This window comes from Mauremys reevesii, linkage group 3 (genome assembly GCF_016161935.1).
Source record: "Mauremys reevesii isolate NIE-2019 linkage group 3, ASM1616193v1, whole genome shotgun sequence".
In the NCBI taxonomy this organism is placed as follows: Eukaryota; Metazoa; Chordata; order Testudines; family Geoemydidae; genus Mauremys; species Mauremys reevesii.
The window spans coordinates 43909004-43930707 of NC_052625.1; the positions used below are offsets into that span (position 1 = coordinate 43909004).

The 21704-nt window shown below is 45.9% G+C and overlaps 1 protein-coding gene and 1 long non-coding RNA gene across 6 annotated transcripts in view; one reads left to right on the forward strand and one right to left on the reverse strand.

The window, feature by feature from the left end:
- The window catches only part of RD3 (RD3 regulator of GUCY2D), a 138503-nt gene that overhangs the window by 35550 nt on the left and 81249 nt on the right, over positions 1-21704 (reverse strand). For 2 of the 5 annotated variants that reach the window (XM_039530390.1, XM_039530391.1), the window contains exons 2-3: positions 17935-18077; positions 16425-16566 (exon numbers count right to left, since the gene is read on the reverse strand). The gene's annotated coding sequence lies outside the window, so the exon portion shown is untranslated. Of the gene's footprint in view, positions 1-442; positions 462-11455; positions 11821-11863; positions 12144-16424; positions 16567-17934; positions 18078-21704 lie in introns of those variants that run through there. The other 3 variants (XR_005596210.1, XR_005596211.1, XM_039530396.1) reach the window with 3 other exon arrangements.
- LOC120400982 lies at positions 72-20740 on the forward strand. The gene is made up of 3 exons (XR_005596212.1): positions 72-468; positions 3502-3669; positions 20347-20740. It is a non-coding gene; the product is annotated as an uncharacterized LOC120400982 (long non-coding RNA).

The following is a 21704-nucleotide window of genomic DNA, read 5'->3' on the forward strand; positions in this document are numbered from 1 at the left end:
GCTGGGCCGGGAGGAGCCGCGGGGCGGGGCGGGGCGGCCGAGCTCGCGGGAGCGCGGGGCCACCTGCTCCATTGGCTGTCAGGGTGGCGGCTGCGCTGCCCCACGTGGGTCCCGCCAGCTGCTGATCCGAACGCCCAGCTAAGTGCCACATGGCCCCGAGAGCGGGGCTCGCAAGGCTCCTCTGTGTTCCCGTCCTCACGGCGCAGCGCCCTCCCAGGGCTGGACGCGAAGTTCAGGGGTGCGGGTCCAGGGGCTCGGGACCATGTGTAAAGTTCGTGCTTGGGTCCGGAGTCAGCATCCAAACACTCCCGAAGTTTGGAAATGCTCAGAGCCAGGGGTCTGGTGGTTTGAGACCATCTCTAAATTCCTCTGCTGTCTAGGAGGAAGAGGCGCTAATTTATTGTTACCATCTGTGTAGCCAAATTCCTAAGGCACCAGTTACCTTGGCATGAAGTCCGCATCGCCAGAGTAAGTCTTAATAAGCACGGGCCCCGCAGCTGTAGCTTCAATATACAGTGATATACAATGGGACATGGAGTCTGGAATGTTTCAGTGTAAATTGATATAATTTTGAATCCAGGGTGTTTAGTAACAAACAGCTACAACAGCTGTGCAAAATGCAGCACTGTCGGATCACAGCAGTTAGTGCAAATCTTTTATTGGTTGTGGGTCCTGGGAACAGAGAAGGAACGGGCTGGTAGGGATGGGTGAGAGGCACACAGATTGAGGGATGATTGCCTGGAAAGGCAGGTGTGTCTGGAAGGGATGGGGGAAATGGACAATGACATCTAAACGATTATGATTAGACAAAACATTTCTGTATCGCTGTACATCAGGGTGGGAAGAGGATCTTTGTGTCTCTCTTGCTTAATCCCCCATGCTGGAGCCAGGTTGAATCTGGCCCATAAAAATAAACACTTGCCTGCCCCCAAAGAACTGTCTAAAGCAATCACAGGCAAGAGATGGAGCCAACAGTTCAAAACAGTGAAGATTTCAGGATAATTGATGAGATGAAGGTGGTTTCCTGATGATGGAAGTATACAAGGAGGGATTAAAGGTGCATGGCAGATGAAAGTAGTGAGGCTCTTCCTGGCAGAGAGGCAGCATGATACGGAAGGAGGGAGTGGGAAATGGAGAGGAAGAAGGCAATAAGGCCAGAGGATTGGAAGAGAGCCGGGAGTGAGAAGGGAAGTGGAGGAATGACAGCAGAGGTGGGGGAGGGGGGAAGATTACATAGGAGTACAAGGAGCTGGAATCTGATGTGTTTGGAGATGAGACACCAATGGAGGGTTTCATGGAGTGGAGGGTGGCGATATAGTCAGAGTGCAAAGAGAGGAAAGATGACTTAGGCAGTAGTGGGTAGGACGGTGAGGGACAGGCAGTAATCAAGATGAGAGGTGACCAAAATGTGGACAAGGTGGAAGAGCAGTGGGGAAAGTAAGGGATGTGTAGATTAGGGAAATCCTAAAAAGAAGTGACCAGATTTACCAGGAAACCAACTATGGGGTCAAGAGAGAGGAGTCAAAGGTGACACTGAGATTGCCTGGGAGACAGGAAAAAGAGTGGCGTTCTCAGTGGAGTCCGATGAGAACAGGAGTCTATTAATCATAGTCAAGCACCTGGTACTGTGTGCAGGAAAGGCACAATAGGTAAGTGTGAAACAAAGGGAGAAGAATATGGCTTGTCGCCATCCCATGCAGCTTAGCTCTGTATGCCACAGACCATTTATGGCATCACACAGCAGACTGAAAATTCATTAAGGGGCCAGTCCTTCTCCCGCTGAAGTCAGTGGCCAAACTCCCATTGACTTCATGGGGAGCCACACCAGGCTGAACAATAACTGAGCCAAGGCCCTGATTCAGGAAAGCATCCCTGTTCAGGATATCATTTAAGCATATGTGGGACTTAAACATGTGCTTGACTTTAAGCATATGCTTATGTGCTGTCTTGAACAGGGATGGATTTAAGCACGTGCTTAAGTGCTTTCCTGAATCAGGGCCCAAATTGTGAAGTCCTTATTCATTATCTACATAGTACTTACTCGCAAAGTGCCCAGTGGAGATTTGGTCGAATGTATATGTCACTACAGGGAAGTGGTTCTGCATAAAGCAAAAGAAAGAGAGTGGATGGCCAAAGGTTCAGAGCAGACCAGCTAGGCAGTCCCCTGTTTGAGCCCTGTAACAGTATATATTACAGATGAAATTAAAAAACATGATGAGTTTTTTTTATTAAGTGCTGTTTATTATTAGATCGAATACCACAAGCAGACTAACAGAGATTAGCAGAGTCTTCTGCTCTAATTAATCAGGGAGGATTATGTATCTGTCCTCAGCCTCAACTCTAGTCCAGCAGGCTCCCCGGTATACAGCGATTTATAACAACATTCAGCGTATGCTCCATCTAGCACAGGATTGTGGAGTTTTAATTTAAAGCAAACATCACTATAGATGGCTAAAGTCCTTTAGGTTTTCATCCACAAAAATGTCTTTCAAAAGTCACTATCTCTAACTGCATCTCTACTGCAGAACAAACGCTAGCTGGGAACCTCCCAGGAATGCCCTGCAACGAATCACGAAGATTTATGATAAGGAACAATTTATGACTTTCTTTGGGAATCTATGGGGCCTCACAATAGAAAAATCATTCAAATCCCCTACACCCACCCCAGCAGGTGAAATCTAAGGGTTGCTATTTTCAAATTACATTGAAACTTTCTTAAACAACCATTCAAGAGAAACAGCAATCAGTAGCTTAATGGAGATGTTCTTCGTTCTAACACAGATGGGGCACAATTGTACTCAGTACATTTTTGAAGATACGTTGAGGCAATCTCTTAAGACAAGATGTGGCATATTGTGCAAGTACTTTTCACTGTACTGTTCACAGTAATATACATGTAGAGTTGTTTTAGTTGGTTTGTTTAGAAGCGCACCAAATTCTGCACTGACTCACTGGAATAAATCCAGACACAGTTACTACATAAATCACAACCACATCCTTGTGGAGTTAAAAATAGAAACTTGGTCTTTCAGCTCTAAGAACATAGGCCTTGGACGCTGGAGCTAAAGAACGATTCCCTTAACTAGAAGCAATAGTAGGTTCTTTATCTTCTTTGTGGGCGCAGCCACAAAAGGGCAGTCTCTCTCACACAAAGCCAGTACATTGCATTACACTGGGATTACAAGTCAGAACCAAATTTGGCCCGTTGGTTGCGGTTTTGATGGCTAAATTACTGATGTGTGCTCTACTAGGTAAATGTAATAGACCTTGCTGAGGGAAGAAGTAGGACTGGGACAACATTACTGTTTTCAAAGTTCAAAGCCCTATGGTTGCAAAAGTTGCTAAATCCATAGCTGTATTTTTGTAGCATTTATTTTCTCTCAGTAAAGTTGTCTTTTCAGTCACAGAGAAGCATTTCTTCCTGTTAATTGGTTCAAATCCGGTCAGTCTGCCCACGCAAAAGTACACTATTAGCAAAGATAAAAAATCCATTCATTTTAGATGATGCAGAGAAACATCAGCTCAGAAAGGAGTCACTGTCTCGTATGATTGAGTATGACAGGAGAGGCTTTCAATGGGACCTCACATTCCAGCGGAGTTGGATGAAGGGCTGAAGAATGGACCGCCTCAGAAAAACCTGTTAAACAGAGAGCTGGGGACCTGTTAAAGGTTTAGATATGCCCAGTATGGAATTTTTGTCTTCAAATAAGCATAATCTTTTGTCCTTAAGAACATAAGAATGGTCATACTGGGTCAGACCAAAGGTCCATCCAGCCCAGTATCCTGTCTACTGACAGTGACCAATGCCAGGTGTCCCAGAGGGAGTGAACCTAACAGGTAATGATTAAGTGATCTCTCTCCTGCCACCCATCTCCAATCTGACAAACAGAGGCTCGGGACACCATTCCTTACCCATCCTGGCTAATAGCCATTAGTGGACTTAACCTCCATGAATTTATCTAGTTCTCTTTTAAACCCTGGTATAGTCCTAGCCTTCACAACCTCTTCAGGCAAGGAGTTCGACAGGTTGACTGCACACTGTGTGAAGAACTTCCTTTTATTTGTTTTAAACCTACTGCTCATTAATTTCATTTGGTGGACCCTAGTTCTTATATTATGGGAACAAGTAAATAACTTTTCCTTATTCACTTTCTCCACACCACTCATGATTTTATATACCTCTATCATATCACCCCTTAGTCTCCTCTTTTCCAAGCTGAAAAGTCCTAGCCTCTTTAATCTCTCCTCATATGGGACCCGTTCCAAACCCCTAATCATTTTAGTTGCCCTTCTATGAACCTTTTCTAATGCCAGTATATCTTTTTTGAGATGAGGACACCACATCTATACGCAATATTCAAGATGTGGGCATACCATGGATTTATATAAGGGCAATAAGATATTCTCCATCTTATTCTCTATCCCTTTTTGAATGATTCCTAACATCCTGTTTGCTTTTTTGACTGCCGCTGCACACTGTGTGGACATCTTCAGAGAACTATCCATGATAACTCCAAGATCTCTTTCCTGATTAGTTGTAGCTAAATTAACCCCCATCATATTGTATGTATAGTTGGGGTTATTTTTTCCAATGTGCATTACTTTACATTTATCCATGTTAAATTTCATTTGCCATTTTGTTGCCCAGTCACTTAGTTTTGTGAGATCTTTTTAAAGTTCTTCACAGTCTGCTTTGGTCTTAACTATCTTGAGCAGTTTAGTATCATCTGCAAACTTTGCCACCTCACTGTTTATCCCTTTCTCCAGATCATTTATGAATAAGTTGAATAGGATTAGTCCTAGGACTGACCCTTGGGGAACACCACTAGTTACCCCTCTCCATTCTGAAAATTTACCATTGATTCCTACCCTTTGTTCTCTGTCTTTCAACCAGTTCTCAATCCATGAAAGGATCTTCCCTCTTATCCCATGACAACTTAATTTAAATAAGAGCCTTTGGTGAGGGACCTTGCCAAAGGCTTTCTGGAAATCTACGTACACTATGTGCACTGGATCCCCCTTGTCCCCATGTTTGTTGACCCCTTCAAAGAACTCTAATAGATTAGTAAAACATGATTTCCCTTTACAGAAACCATGTTGACTTTTGCCCAACAATTTATGTTCTTCTATGTGTCGGACAATTATTTACTATTATTTCAACTACTTTGCCTGGTACTGACATTAGACTTACCTGTCTGTAATTGCTGCGATCACCTCTAGAGCCCTTTTAAAATATTGGTGTTACATTAGCTATCTTCCAGTCATTGGGTACAGAAACCGATTTAAAGGACAGTTTACAAACCATAGTTAATAGTTCCACAATTTCACATCTGAGTTCTTTCAGAACTCTTGGGTGAATGCCATCTGGTCCCTGTGACTTGTTACTGTTAAGTTTATCAAGTAATTCCAACACCTTCTCTAGTGACACTTAAATCTGTGACAATTCCTCAGATTTGTCACCTACAAAGGATGGCTCAGGTTTGGGAATCTCCCTAACATACTCAGCCATGAAGACTGAAGCAAAGAATTCATTTAGTTTCTCCGCAATGACTTTATCGTCTTTAAGTGTTCCTTTAGTACACCTCTACCCTGATATAATGTGGCTTGATATAACATGAATTCGGATACAACGCGGTAAAGCAGCGCTCTGGTGGGGGCAGGGCTGCGCACTCCGGCGGATCAAAGCAAGTTCGATATAACGCGATTTCACTAATAACACAGTAAGATTTTTTGGCTCCCGAGGACAGCATTATATCGGAGTAGAGGTGTATCTCGATCCTCCAGGGACCCCACTGGTTGTTTAGCAGGCTTCCTGCTTCTGATGTACTTAAAAAATATTTTGTTATTACCCTTTGAGTTTTTGGCTAGCTGTTCTTCAAACTCTTTTTTGGCTTTTCTGATTACATTGTTACACTTAATTTGGCAGTGTTTATGCTCCTTTCTATTTACCTTACTAGGATTTGACTTCCACTTTTTAAAAGATGCCTTTTTATCTCTCACCGCTTCTTTTACATGGTTGTTACATGGTCCTTGAAAGAGGAGCCCTCTGAAGTGGGTGAATTCCCCTTTTTCTACTACCCTTTCTGCTGACAGAGTAAGAGCAATAGACATGCTATTATGTCCTGGTATGCACAAGTTATGCCTTTCCTGTCTATTCTTCCTTTTTTTGTCTTATGAGAAAACAATAGGGTTTTTGGCTAACTAAACAAGGGAGGTCTTGAAAAACCAACTACTGTTTCTCCCATCTCCAGCAGTGTCTGTATGGCTTATTCCAGCTCCAAGTTAGAATTAGTGAGATTGTTAGGATGGACCCAAAGAAAGCAAGACCCTGAAATGCTGAAATTTCAAGGATGGAGTGGGATTATGTAGCATAATACAAAGGGTATAACTCAGAGTAACCAAATGAAATTAAGGAATGTAGGCAGATATCAGGATAAGCAGGGCTGGTGCAACCCATTAGGTGACCTAGGCGGTCGCCTAGGGCACTAACATTTGGGGGGCGGCGACCGCGGCGGCCGGATCTTCAGCTGCCCTGGTTGTCGGCAGTATTTCGGGGGGCGGGACCTTCCGCCGCCTCTGTCAGGGCGGCATTTCGGGGGTGCGTCCTTTCGCTGCCTCTGTTGGGGCAGCATTTCGGGGGCGGGACCTTCCGCCGCCTAGGGCGCCAAAAAAGCTGGTGGCGCTCCTGAGGATAAGGTTTCAGACAATGAGATTTACATGACTGGGGAACAATTTCCCAAGCGTGGAAGTCCCATTCATGCAGGTCCTGACTAAACACTAAAAAAAGGTCTGGTGGAGAAGAGAGCTTCACTGCAGGGGGATAGACTGGATGACTTAACTGGAGTTTTCTCTCTTTAACTTCTGTGATGCTAGGAACTAAAAATACACAAGGCATTCTTAGCTGCATCCATTGTCTGCTGAGCCCAGCTAGTGCTAACTGTATGTTGACCTTGGCATACTTTAGAGCAGCCTGAGCACAGCTGGGGGGTCTGTAAACTGTGCCACCCCTGGACCAGCCCTGGAAGGCATTGTGCCTCAGAACCACTCCCTTCCTGCTTCACTCTTACTCCTGCTGTGGGTATGGGGGTAGATGCTTTCAGCTGGTTTCTACCAGCAACAAATTAGAACAGTAGCTTAGCCGTGTGGGCAAAAGTAGGTGATGGAGCCGACAGCCAAGGCTCTGTCCATTCCCTGCTCACCTACTGTACGAGGAATGAACTGATCATGCAGCACCTTCTTACTGTGCACCGAAGGTCTGGGTAGCCTGCAGAGGGGTGGCTGTGGGAAGTCACAATCTATCCCTAATGAGTCAGCATCCTGAGGCAAAGCTAGGGATGAGGGTGCTTTGGGGTTTTCAAGCCCCTCACTCAAACATACTTTTTAAAAGTGTGATCTTTGTTGCACTTTGAATTTCATGGAACAGATTTCCCCTCTGTTAAAACCATTATTTTTCAATTGGAATGTAATGCTAGAACCCCATATTCTGGTATTTCTACCTACAGAGAAGCCTGCGCTAGGCAAACAGGAAAGATCCTTGTCTGAAAGGCATTTTCACCCTGCTTTCTGCACCACCGGGGGAATAAACCTAAAAATCTGCAGGAGTGGCCCTGACTTTGTCTCTTGCCAGAACCAGCAGGAACTGAGGCCCACATATTTAAAGGTATTTAGGTGTCGAACTTCTATTAAAATCAATGGGAGTGAGGCACTTTAATACCTTTGAGGATCTGGGCCTGAAAATTTATGTTTAGACCTCAGCTTGGCTTCTCTTCTTACCATTTAGATGTCTATCCTAGTGGAAATTCCAGGTGAGGATTTGTGACTGGGTCTAATTGTTCAGGTGGGTTTTGGTAACATAGCAACAGAGCTATTGATCTCCTAGTTTCCAGAGCTACATTTCCTCCAATTGAAACATATGCTGATGGAGTATAGTGGAATTTCTACTTGGTTTGCAGGCATAAATCAGTTATTCATGGATACATGCTATATTAACTACATCCACCAATTTATGCAACCAGAGGAAGGGAGGTCATATTTAAATCTCTGGTTCCCAAAATTCTGAGCTTTATTCTAAAGTTAGAACCTGTGATTTTTGGCTGGTTTCTAAATTGGGTTAAACAATTTCTTCTCTCTCTCTGCTGTGCTGTCCCATGTACCCATTACCCAATGGTCCAGTGAAACTGTCCAGTGAAACTGACAGTCATTGGATGCCCCAGAAGGGCTGCATTGGTGAAGTTAAAAACAATTATTCAGCAATGACATCCCCTCCCAGTTTCATAAGCAGACAATGATTTATGGAAGCAGATGCCTGTGGCAAACTGTATTCCCTACAGCAGGCATTTAGTCTGGGTGCAATCATTCATTTGTTCTGAAGCATTACATGAAGGTATGGGTTGTGGTGTCACATTGTGTCACGACTTGCTGCACCATTGGAATGTAAAGTTACACACATGCAGTGTGACGGCTGAAAATGGAAGCAGAATATACAACAGCTGTTGATCAGCAACTGTCAAAGCTATATTTGGGATAATTCAGGCTCTGCCTAGTAGAGATCCTCTAATGTATTAAATATTTTGCAGTTCATCTGCCATATTACTCTCTATCCTATCTGATGTAACCCTTCAGTCTGATGAGGAAATATTTACATTCTAACTCAAGAAGGACTATTTGCGAGGTAACAGCCCATTTTCTATTGTCATTGTATCGTCGCAGCTTTCTGAAATCTGTTGCCATTCTAAATGGTTAAACAAGCTATATACCAGTAACAGTAAATCTGCTGTTCTGTAATATGGTTAGGACTAAGGTATGCAGTTAAATTAGAGTGTTGCTTAAGCTCTAATCTCAGAAAAATCAGTGATTACCCACAGAAGCCAACTGGCAGACTGTTTACAGTATAATCACAAGACAATTTGTGAGCTGTTCAGAGTCTATTTGTCCAAAGATTAACCAAATTTAGCAGCTTAATGATTTTTCAACTTTCTTCTTCTGGCACTTCAGTTGATATGCAGCAAGCAAAGTTTGCAAAAAATATAGGCTATGTGACCACTTGTAACTGCCAGCAGAAGAATGGAGAGGTCTCTGTTAACAGTTACTAGCAGTTGTGATGTAAGAGAACTTGAGATGGTGTTTCTCCACTTGGAGATCAGTCTAGGGAGGAGCAGTGGGGGAGGGGCAAGCTGTATGACCCTAGATCAACCCCTCTCTCCCCACCTACACACACACAGCACATGTACTCCCAAGGAGGCTATATATAAAAGTTCCAGGTGGCTCCTTTAAAGCCTTTCCTCTGCTTGCACAGCAACCCTTGATTCAGTTGGCCACGCGAGCATTTCACATCTACAGGACTGCAGGCTTAGGCAGCAGTATGGTGGCCCAGACTTCTCTTCTCTTGTCCTTGGCCATGGGACCGCCACACCCCTGAGCAACACGTTGTCATCTGATGATGTGAGAGGGTGGGATGGAGCCACCAGGGCTTGTGAAGGTGAGATAGAGGGGACAGCCATCAAGAGAAGGGGCAACCAGAGAAAAAGAAAGCTAGAAAGAGGACAGAAAAAGAGGAGAGAGAGAGATAGTGGCAACTCTACTGAGGCCTGTCAAAAGGGAACAGGGGGTTGGGGAGACATAGGCGCTAGCTGTCAGTTTGCCTTAATGGAAGGAACTTTACTCTCCAAAAAGCCTGTTAAGCGAGGAGGTGAGAGCAGAAGCGGTTCCTTGAGAAAGGGAGCTCCTGGGGTGAGGCGGAACCGCTCTTCTCTTGCACTCCATTTTAGAGGGGCAGTGTAATACCCAGGCTCCTGGAATCTTTTGTTTGCTGAGAAGACTAATGCCTTTGGGTCAGGAAGAGGGATAGATAATGCCTGAAGCTGCCATTTCAATCCATAAGACGCTGTGCTCTCCAGGCGGTCAGTCTAGCTACTGTAACAAATCCACAGGCACACAGGAACTCTTTGGCTGTCATTATCCATGCTGCTCACCATGACTATTCAGAATCCCACAGGAGCAGCAGGGATCAAACTGACCCTCCTGCTCCTGAAGCAAAGGCTCCCTGCTGCTTGAGCTATAGGAGAATGGCTGTTCACTAGTCTATTAGACAGACCAGGGGGGTGAGGTAATATCTTTTACTGGACCAGCTTCTGTTCATGGGAGAAACAAGCTTTGGAGCTACACTATGAGGCATACAGGGACTATGACACACAGTTGAGCAGTTCCATTAGCATCCAGTGTAGGGCAGAGGTGACACAGCCATATTAGCCAGCTAATTACTCTGTGTGCCTGCTGCTGTGGGAACATGGAGGAAAAGTGGAAGGATTTCAAGGAACCACCTGCCACTTTTCCTCACACTCACATATTCAGTAATGAACTGACTTGTATTTTTGTACACCACTGCCCTTTACAAACGCAACTGGACAGGTTATACTATATAGGGGAGCTAGTAACTAACCCTCTATTTCAGTTGGGTGCATCTGAAAACCCTCCCACCCCCTGCACTTCCAGGATGTACTTATGCTGCTTTTCTTCACCTGAATTGGGCCTTGTTCACCTCAGAGAGATCAATCAATTGTAATGGCCTTCGATAGATTGAAATTCACCTTGTGTCCAAACGTAAAAGTACCCTAGTTGATTGATAGGCAGACCACACAAAGTTACCCTGAGAGCTTGTAGGAGTAAAGCCTCAGTTGATTGTGTGGTAATGTGTATGCAACACAGTGCAGTCAGCTCTGGCAGCTGTCATCTTTGCTAGTGCTCCCAGTCTGCCAGCAATGTAGAACCAGAAGCAGCAGGAGGTGCAAAGGTAGCATTAAACTCCTACTTTCAGCAATGTCCTTCTTAGATTCCTCCCTGCCCAGAAATTCCCCTCCAACCATGTTCCCATATTACCCCTGGGCAGTGCCCCTGATCTGTATTTCCTCAGCGGGCAATCCAGTTGTAAAATGCTATCTGAGACTACAGTATACTCCCTTCCCCCTCCCACAATATCCTTCTGTCCATGCTCCCATTCATAGGCTGATCCCCTCTCCAAATCCAGTAATGTCCCCTCTCTGATAGCTACAATTCTCCTGAGGAGTGTAGCTACTGCCTTTGCTCCTCCTGGGATTCAGGGGGACATAGATGGTCTGTGCTGTCCCTCTGCAAAGGGGAGAATTTCACCCACTGTGTATATATCAAGACTTATTTGGAAACGCTATTTGGCCCGTACTGGTTTGCTAGTGCCTAACGTAGTTGGAATTTCCTTATTAGCGAGCTGCGGTATTGTAGTATTGCTTGTACGTTGTCCGTACCATTCTTTTTGCTGCTGTTCCTTGGATAATGATTTTCTTTGTACATAACTCAGGAAATGAACCTGGGGGTGGGGAAAGTGTGAGAGAGAGGAAACTACAACAAAGGCTCACAAAGGAGATATTTTTTCCAGGTTTGCCCTTCAGAGTTTTATTTTTTCTTTTAGACACAAGTGTCTGGGTTACATAGTGCTTACAATATATGGCTTTTGTGTTGCTTGGCAACTTTCTGAAACACTCTTGTTTTGAGCAGAGATGTAGCTGTTCAAAATGTACATTAATGCTTCTAAATACAATCCTCTTAAATTATTTTCTTCTGTTCTGTTCAGTGCGCTGGTGTCTCTTATTGATATATGTCAAAAAGAACGTCACTTCCCCGCTTTACTCTGCAGAGCCCATTGTAGGTGAAGTGCCTCTTTAGACCTCTCTTTTCTTGGGAAAGATTCAACAGGTTTATATAATTGTGAAACAAGCTGTGCTGAATAAAGGACCAACCCCTGCACCCTTACTCCTGCTTGGGCACTTAAGTATGTACTGAAGATCTTTCCTGAAATGGAATTTAAAGCAGTAAACTGGAAGGTCACCTCTTTCTGTCACTGAATGAGAATCCAGCTTTCATCATAAAAATTATACCAAAAGGACTGATGCCACCCCCTTCTTTACACCAGTTTTTGGGAGTCAGTGGAGTCACATGGATATAAAGGTGAGGTAAATGAGTGGAGAACATTGAAAGGCACATATCAGGGCCTGGCTTGCAGCGCTTTCCCTCTGACCCTGCTGAAACTGCTGTGGGGGGCTGTCAGCTCTCTTGGTAAGACATAGAATATGGAGTGCAGTTTTCCATTTCCCCTCTCAACAAACTGGATAGTTCTTTTGATGTTGTTTTCCAATTATTAAAAGAAAGAGAGAAAAGGTCAAGAACAGAGAGTCATTGTGCTGCATTGTGGGCTTGAGTCAATGTAGAAAACAGAGGCTGCCGTGTAACCCTTTTAAACAAGTGTTAGTAGCTATTGTGATCATTCTTCAGAAGGTCACCATAGCCTAGCTCAGGAGTGGGCAAACTACGGCCCAGGGGCCACATCCGGCCCTTCAGACATTTTAATCCAGCCCTTGAGCTTCTGCCAGGGAGCAGGGTCAGGAGCTTGCCCCACTCCGCATGAACCATGGCTCCACACGGCTCCCGGAAGCAGTGGCACGTCCCCCTTCCGGCTCCTACATATAGGGGCAGCCAAGGGGCTTGGCACACTGCCCTGCCCCAAGCACTACCTCCACAGCTCCCATTGTCCAGGAACCACAGCCAATGGGAGCTGCAGGGGCGGCATCTGCGGACAGAGCAGTGTGCAGAGCTGCCTGGCTGTGCCTCTGCATAGGAGCCGGAGAGGGACATGCTGCTGCTCCTGGGAGCTGCTTGAGGTAAGCGCCGCCCAGAGCCTGCACCCCAACCCCCTCCCATGCCCCAACCCCATGCCACAGCCCAGATCCCCCTCCTGCCCTCCTAGCTCCTTGGTCCCAGCCTGGAGCACCCTCCTGCACCCCAAACCCTCATCCCCAGCCCCACCCCAGAGCCTGCACCCCCAGCCAGAGCTCTCACCCCACCCCACACTCCAAACCCCCTGCCGCAGCCTGGAGCCCCCTCCTGCACACTGAACTCCTCATTTCTGGACCCACCACAGAGCCCGCACCACCAGTCAGAGCCCTCACCCCCTCTTGCATCCCAACCCCCAATTTCATGAGCATTCATGGCTCACCTCTGTACTAAGGCATGAAGAAAGCATAGCCAGAAAAAAATCTATGTGCATTTTGCCAATGGCTCTATGGGAGTTTTAATATAAGCTATATTTGGAATGATTACACAACACACTTGGGCCTTACGCACTCCCCTATGGATCGGATACTGGGCCACATGGCAAAATTGGAAAAATAATAATAAAAATGTTATTTGTCTGACAGTCGTATCTAGGGGCACTGTGTGGGAGGCACTGGACAGACATATAGTAAAAAATAGTCCCTGTTAAAAAGAACTTACAATCTAAATATAAAAGAACTATTGTTATCTTCATTTTATGGGTGGGAAACTGAGGCACAGAGAGATTAAGTGACTTGCACAGGGTCACACAGGAAGTTTGTACAGAAGTGGAAATTGACCCCAGATTTTCTGAGGCCTGGATCTGTGTCTTAACCACAAGACCATCTTCTCTCTAGCTCAGAGGTGGGCAAACTACGGCCTGCGGGCCACATCTGGCCTACGGGGCCGTCCTGTCCAGCTCCTGAACTCCCGGCTGGCCCTGGCCCTCCCCTGCTGTCCTCCCTCCCCCTCAGCCTCAGCTCACCGTGCCAGCAGCGCGGCGGTGTGGCTGTCTCCGGGTGGTGCGGCTCAGGGGAAGATTTACAAGTGACCACAGGGTGCCCTGGCACGGGCCCCCCAACAACAGGGGGCCCCAGGGCTGGGCACTTGGGCAGCTCAGCACAGGCGAACCCCCTGCAGGAGGGAGGGGCTGCACTGCAGGGGCAGGGGAGCAGGTGGGCGGTGCGAGTGGTGGGAGCGTGGGGAATGCGGCCAGAGGACTCAGGAGGAGCACCGGGCAGCCACGCAGCCGGCCGGAGAGAAGTGGCGCTTTCAAGGGGAAACTGCCGCTTCTCTCCGGCTGCACGGCTGCCCCTGCTCCTCCTGAGTCCTCCACCCATGTTCACAGGGCCACATTCTGAAAGGGGCTTGGGGGGTGTGGATATGGGGTGGAGGTTCCAGGGGGGCAGTTAGGGGCAGGGGGTCCCAGGAGGGGTGGTCAGGGGACAGGGAGGGGGTTGGATAGGGGTGGGGTCCCTGGGAGGTGGCGGTCAGGGGCCAGGGAGCGGGGGGGGGTTGGATAGGGTGTGGGGTCCCGGGGAGCAGTCAGGGGCAGGGATCCTGGGAAGGGGCAATCAGGGGACAAGGAGTGGGGGGGTTGGATGGGTTGGAGGTTCTGAAGGGGGGCAGCCAGGAGGCGGGAAGTGGGAGGGAGTGGATAGGGGGCAAGGGGCAGGCTGTTTTGGGGGGCACAGCCTTCCCTACCCAGACCTCCATACCATTTTGCAACCCCGATGTGGCCCTCGGGCCAAAGAGTTTGCCCACCTCTGCTCTAGCTGGTATTTATGTATCACCTTTCACTCAAGATTTTAAAGACTTTTTCAAACAAAATGAATTCCCATTCCCCACCAAAGGTGGTATTAGCATCATTATTATTATCCCAATTTTAGAGGTAGCTAATATGAGGCACCGAGAGGCTACCGTAAATGACTTGTCCAAGATACCATAGCCTGACTACCCAGTCACTGTTCTAGTCATTAGACAACAACATTACCTCTCCTTGTCCGTTAATTAGCCGTGGTAAAACTTAGCTCTGTGTAGGCCAAATTCTGCCCTCAGTTACACCCATGGAACACCGCTGAGTTTAATAGGGTGCCTGCGCTTAACTGAGAGCAGAATTTGGCTTCCATGTGACTAAGATTTGCCATCCCCCAACCACGTTATCTCAATAGGCATATCCACAGCAGTCAAGCTGGAGGAAACCCATTCTAGGTCACACCTACTTTGTAGGACCTGCATAGATAAACAGTATCCTGAGGAGCATTTTTGCCAAGTGCTGTCAGTCAGAGTCCATAGTCACTCCAAGACCAGCCAGTCAGATCTCTATATACCGAGCCTGCATTGGCAGCTTACATGACAGGAATCTTGCCCAGATGCAGATATGATGTATTTGAAAATTCTTCATGACAAGAAAGATTTGTTTTGGGCTTATCTGTACCAGCTTAGAGAGAAAAAACTTGAGAGAATACTGACTTTATCAATATGTTGGTGCCAACTGGGCCAAACAAGATGCTTTTGTTTCCTTTATCTGGTGTTATCTCGGGGAGAAAGCCCAGAGTTTTTAGGACCTGATTCTGCAAGGTACTACTACTGAGTTTCATGTGTACCTTCCCTTTCAAGAGATCTCAGATCTGAGGAGCACCGCATAGCATTAGCCCCATTGTGGATCACATTAACCCAGTAGATCAGATGAAATGTTCCTATTCAAGTGAAGGTACTTGGATTGCTCAAACCCAGAAGAGTTGGATGATCAGATAGTACTGAGAGCTGAAGCAGATGCTGTCTGGATAGCAAATGTCTAGTAAGAGAGGTTCTTTTCAGAGGTAAAAAGCTGTTGTCCTCCCTGCATAAGACCTTTGTTTCACGTTACCATACCCATAGAGAAAAAACAAACCAATAATTATGCTGTGGAGGTTAGCAAAAAATCCTGAGTGCACGTTTGCTGCTGCATGGAGGACAATTTACTGTAAAAAGACAGTCCCTGCCCCCAAAAGTTCACAATATCTTAGAACATAACAGATAGATGAGACATAACAGGGGTTCCAGGCAACAGCAGGGAGTACAATCAGCTCCAACCTTGTCTAGACAGTGGCAGCTAGTGCCACTTTGAAAGTACCCAAGGGGAGAGTTTTAAGGAAGAATTTAAAGGTAGTCCCTCCAGGTCAGGCTTGAGACACTATGAGGGAGTAGCATACAGAGAAGCTTATACCGCCCACTGCCTATGCTGTGAGGATAAAGAGAGGCTTCCCAGGGCAGACAGTCTGGCACTATTTGCAAGCACTAAATTCACACCATTTTTTTAAAAATCACAGCTGAACTGAACAGAGAACATCAGGAGCTCACTGTCACTGAGCAGGATTTCCCTGAGTAAATACATGAGGTGGGGACTGATTATAAAAACTAAACAGCCTTCATCCCTCCTGAATACAAGTGCTCTTAAAAAATAGCAATTTGCTGCTTGCAAAGCACCTTAGGGCTTGTCTACATGGGAAAACTGACCAGAATAGCTATTCCAAGAGAGCACCCTGACTGGAATAGCTATTCTGGTCAATTTCCCCATGTAGACAAACCATTAATGCATTAAAAGTGCTGTGACAAAAGCCTGAACGGCCAAGCCTTTTGAACATAATAAGCATAATGGTCCAGATTTTTAAAGGTATTTAGGTGTTGCTGAGCTCTCTGCGGGCACAGCTTTTAGCAGCACCGATAACACCTGAAATAGAACAGAGAGAGTGCCCAATGGAAATATATAGGCCAAAAAATGGCCTGTTCCGCTTACAGCTGCCTACAGATAAGGGCAAAATTACCTGTCACCAAAGAGCAGATGTTCACATTATCACGTTGTTCCTGTCCTACAGTTTGTGAGCTGTCTCCAGAGTCCATTAGCACAGTGCTTCCAGTACAATGTGCTGCCAACATGGGATCTGATTCCTTTCACAGTCTGAGAACCTTTAGAAAAAATGTGCAGGTTAAATGAACGTACTCAGATGAAATGCAACATTAGTGCTGAGATTTCAAGGGCAAAGCAAGCCAGGACATTCAGAGCCTAGGTTCCCAGAGTAGTCTTAACGCTACCACCTGCTGCCTACGTGTTACAACAGGTTCTTTTAGAAGGAACCCGTTTCTATAAGCTTTCTGGGAAGAGGCACAGGATGAACACACAGTTAGTGCTCCCTGTAGAGAGCAGCATGTGCACTAGGCAGCAGACCAGGCCTCTGTGGGGATATGGTGCCCTATAGCTGGTAGCTGCATCCTTAGAAATGGGTGTAGACTTGTCATTGCCGGGCCAGGGAGCTTATCCAGGCCTCAGCGAGGCTACTGCTACTGTGAGGAGAGGCAGAGGCAAATCAACGCAATGGAAATAACCTTACATTTGTCAACTTTATAAAGGCAAAGCTAGAAATTTGGCAGGAACATTAATAATATGAAGTAACAGCCAATATTCACCAAGGAAAATAATATACTGTAAATTACCATTGTAATAAAAGAAATTTGTCAACAATGCATTGTGTCACCCCCAAGAAGGAATCAACTTCTCCCTGGCTGCAAAGTCTAGTTTCACCCCTGCTGTCCTGCTTTCACCCACCCCTGGCTTGCGCTGCTCCTTTGATTCGGCCCTTTGACAACAGTGCCTCTTTCCAACAGGGTGACCCATGAGTGACAGCTTCTCCCCTGGAGAGCCACACCCATTCCCCAGACGCCCAAACTGTATCTCTCTGTCAGCGTCCCAGTGGTCAATCTCCCTGGTCAGTTGCTGTGTGCCCCTCACAGCTGGCTCCTTGCACACGTCCCTTTGAGGTCCAGCTTTCCTCTCCCCAGCAAATCTCCTTTATACCCCCAGCACTGACTTTTTCGTCTCCTTCTCTCATCATCTTCCCACTGGCTCCTTCCAGTGGATTCTGAGCTCCCTCCCCAGTTTGAGCTGCCCTCTCACTGCCTGTCTCCCTCCCCAGGACAGCACTCTATGCTGCTGCATCGCAGCTGCGGGCTCTAATATTACCCCTCTTGGTCAAAACTGCAGCAGGTGCTAGTGCCAGGCTTACTACACTTCTAGCAGTAACAAACAGACCGTACCACCTGGCTCCTAGTACTGAGCTCTGCCCCATAATGTCCTTGTGTGATTCCTTTGACAGAGAGCCTTTCAGTGGTTTCTCTGTATGTATTGGGGAGAGCTAGAACTGGGAGGAGGGGAGGCCAAAAATTAGCTCCTGAGCTGCCCCTCTTGGCATGTTTTTCTGTCATGTGCTTATGTACAAAAGGCAATCACAATTTGACCATTTTTTCTTATAAATACCAGTTTCCAGACTTACACCCTACCTAAGCAATAGTGCTCTTCAAACACTCTGTGGTCTTTCTGCTTGGCTGTCTGGAAGATGAGGCTCTTCTGGCTATCTGTAAATTATCTGCACTGTGCTTGAATATGGAGGCTTCTGTTCCTTTTCTTGTTTTGGTCCAAAGTCCTAATGAGAATAAAATGAACTTCAAAACAAAAGTGAAATCTGGGGAGTGCCCTCAAATACACACAAGGATGAGCTGTGAGTCCTTGTTAACATTTTCTGGCAAGCTAGTAATTAAGATGAGTTGACACTCCAGAATACAGAAGGCAGGAGTCATCTGTAGTTAGTGATTTGATATGAGACCAAGCGTGTGTGTATGAGATTCATCCCTGGAAGTCAAGGCAGTTCTAATCGGGGTGACTTTGGTATATCTAACTGAATTATCTAGTTCAGTGCATCAGTATATTTCTGACTGGTGAGGATTTTATCTGAGAACTTTCTGTGCCATGGGCCAAATCCTCAGCTGGTATAAATCAGTGTAGCTCCATTGACTTATGCAGATTCATGCCACCTAAGAATCTGGGTCACAGTCCATATTTCAGGGTTATCTTTGCTCAATGCCCTCTCTTCCTTGCCTCCATTTCATCCCTGCCTACCCCCTTGCTTAGTCATTTGTGTCTGTCATAATCCCAGGTAAACTGTAGACTAGAGATGAGCCCAAACTGGAACACCAAGATTTAATTCCTTTGAACTTTGGGGAGATTGGGGTCTGGAGCTCAACGCCTTGGCTCGGCCAATTCTCTGCTGTAAACATTTATCCAGAGCAAACCTGATGCTCAGGGCCAGCTCCAGACCCCAGCGCGCCAAGCGCGCGCTTGGGGCGGCATTTTGCCGGCAGGGTGGCAGGCGGCTCTGGTGGACCTTCCGCAGTCATGCCTGCGGGAGGTCCACCGGAGCCGCGGGACCAGCGGACCTCCCGCAGGCATGACTGCAGAAGGTCCGCCGGAGCTGCCTGCCGCCCTCCCAGCGCACCCTCCGCAGGCGCGTCTGCAAGAGGTCCCCCGGAGCCGCGGGACCGGCAGCGCGCCCCCTGCAGCATGCCGCCCTGCTTGGGGCGGCCAAATTCCTAGAGCCGCCCCTGTTGATGCTTCAGGAGGCAATAAACAGAAGATTAGAATGATCATCTCTGCAGAGGGGTTTGTCATGAGTCATGAAACATGAGTCAGCAAATGAAAGAATCCCGCACAGTAGCTCAGATACTAAGACGCTGACAGAGACAACTGCTAATGTATTCTTAGTGATAGAGTAGAGAGCTATAGGAGGATTAGCTCTGTAATGTCTGAGTCCAGTGTTCCAGTAACCGCACAATCCTTTGCAGAACAACACTTTGTTAAGTCTACTGAAAGGCTTTGTTGTGGATTTGGAAGAGGCACATTGAACGTCACGCTGAATCATGGGGCTCAGTTCTTGGAGTCAAATGGGAGTTACTTGTATCCCTCAGGGAGAGAACTGGTCCCTGCGCATGTGTGTAAAATAGAGCAACTAGAAGCACCCTTTCTAGAAATGCACTAAATATGTGATCACATGCAATGCTCCTTAAAATCCATGGTGCTTTTTTGGCAGCTGAAGTACCAGGGCTGAAAACAGCAGGAATAAAGTATAGACTTTTCTTTTTAAGGACCAGATCTGAGGCCCATTGAAGTCAGTGGAAGGCTCTCCATGGAATTCAGTGAGCACTGGTTTGTGGTCTCAGACCTTTAACACAAGTGGTTGTGGTACATACTTTTAGACCTGCAAGTGCTGGGTTCAATTCTCCAGTCAGCTCAAGCTGGGTGGGTTATATGTGTGCAGTTACGTGCACTGTTTCCTATTCCAGCAGTGTCATATGGTGTCAATTTGAAGGTACTGGACATCGTTTAGTGTGGGAGAGTTATTGGTCTTCCTAAACCTACCAGCTTTGACTGAGCCCTTTGTTGTAAAGTACTAAAAGTGTAGAAAAGAAGCCAACAGGTTGCTGTGACACTATCTTTTAAAATACAGAGTTCAACACAAAAAACCCTCAACAGCAGCAACATGAAGAAAACATGAAGTTTCATTAAGCAGAAGAGTTCATTGAGCTCACAGAATAGCATTTTATTTTCATGTCAAAGTGTACTGGTCTCTGACAGACAAAAGGCAGGATAAGTGGATTTCTGGGTGACAATAGCAAATTAAATGGAATCCTAATAAGAAATAGGAATGCCACCTTCAGCAGAAACACTGCTGGTTAAATCTCCCAGGAATTTGGAGGTTCCATAATTCAAATGCATTCTATGACAGGATCTAACTGAGGACTTCATTTTTAAGAAACTTTCTTGATGTTGAGCCAATAGGTGCCTTGCATGTGCTTTATTATTATAGTGATCATTAAAGGTCTAATCATCCTGAAGACCAATTCTCTTTTTATTCACAGAACAGGTCCAGTGTGCGCAACTCCTACTCTTACCATGTGCCTCAACCCTGACTAGGAGGGACCACCTGCGGAGGAAAGAGAGTCATCATTCAGTTTCCATTGACACTCAGTCCTTGACCTCTCCGCCTGACTGTCAACAATGGTGCCAATAAGTGGCGGTTGCCATGCGGACACCTATCCAAGAGGAACAAGACTCAGACTGTCAACCTAGTTAATGGGAAAGATCCTTCACTGGGTATAAATCAATGTAACTCCATTTAGGTCAACAGAACTTCAGTGATTTACACCAGCTGAGGATCTGGCCCCATACATCACTTCTCTGATTCTGCAATTAACAGGAGCAGTACAACTTGACTGACTGTACTGTATCCCTTTATACAACCAAACTTGGTGCAACTGCTGGTATGTGTGTATATATATATATATATATTTATATATATATATATATATATATATTTTTTGCACAGGTCAAACAGCAAATATCAAAAGATGTGCGACTATAGAGATGACATTTTGCACCCGGTCTATTGCTTAGTAAGTGGTTTCTCAGAATGTTATCTTTGGAATTTGGAATTACAATGATTGCTCTGTAGTAAAAGAAAATATGTACTGTGCCTTCTAACAGTTTGGAATGGTTTCATGATCATCATGTCTAGGAAAGAAGGGTGGCACATAAACAGTTCCTATATGATACATTTTGGGAGCTGACTATATAGTTGTAGCCCTCATCTAAGTAAGGCTTTGGGCTGAGAAATAAGATTGTATTGTAATGAGCTGTCCCTGGGATAAACTGTGTTTCAGGTAGCCAGGGACTCAGGAACTGTACTGCATGAATTATGTATGAACTGGAGATAAAGACACCAATTCACATAGGCTGTGACAGTCTGTTGAGCCAGCAAATAAGAAATTACATAGATTGAATTGCTGTAAACATTACAGATTACAACACTGCTATAATGATTGTGAAACTCTGTAGGGTATGGCCTTGGATAACCTTACCTGAAAATAAAGGAAATACCAGAAAACTAAAGGTTTTCTATTGCATTCTAGAGCTGCCCCTCACAAACACTTGAGATGTTAAACACTTGTTTTTTTCTGAACAGATGTTTAGCATCTACATTTAAGGGAGGAGACCCTCACAGATTTAAAGGCCACAAACAACTGATCTGAAAAAAATGTTTAAACAGGAAACCTGAAACTAGCAAGTAACTGACTCTGAAGCGAAGGTGCTTGGTAGGGCGTTATCCATTGCTCACTGAAGTCAATATAAAGATGCCCGTTGTCTTAAATGGTCTTTGAATAAGGTGCACACTCATACACCTCCCCACATGGGGAGTGCTGTGTCAGTTCAGAGAAGT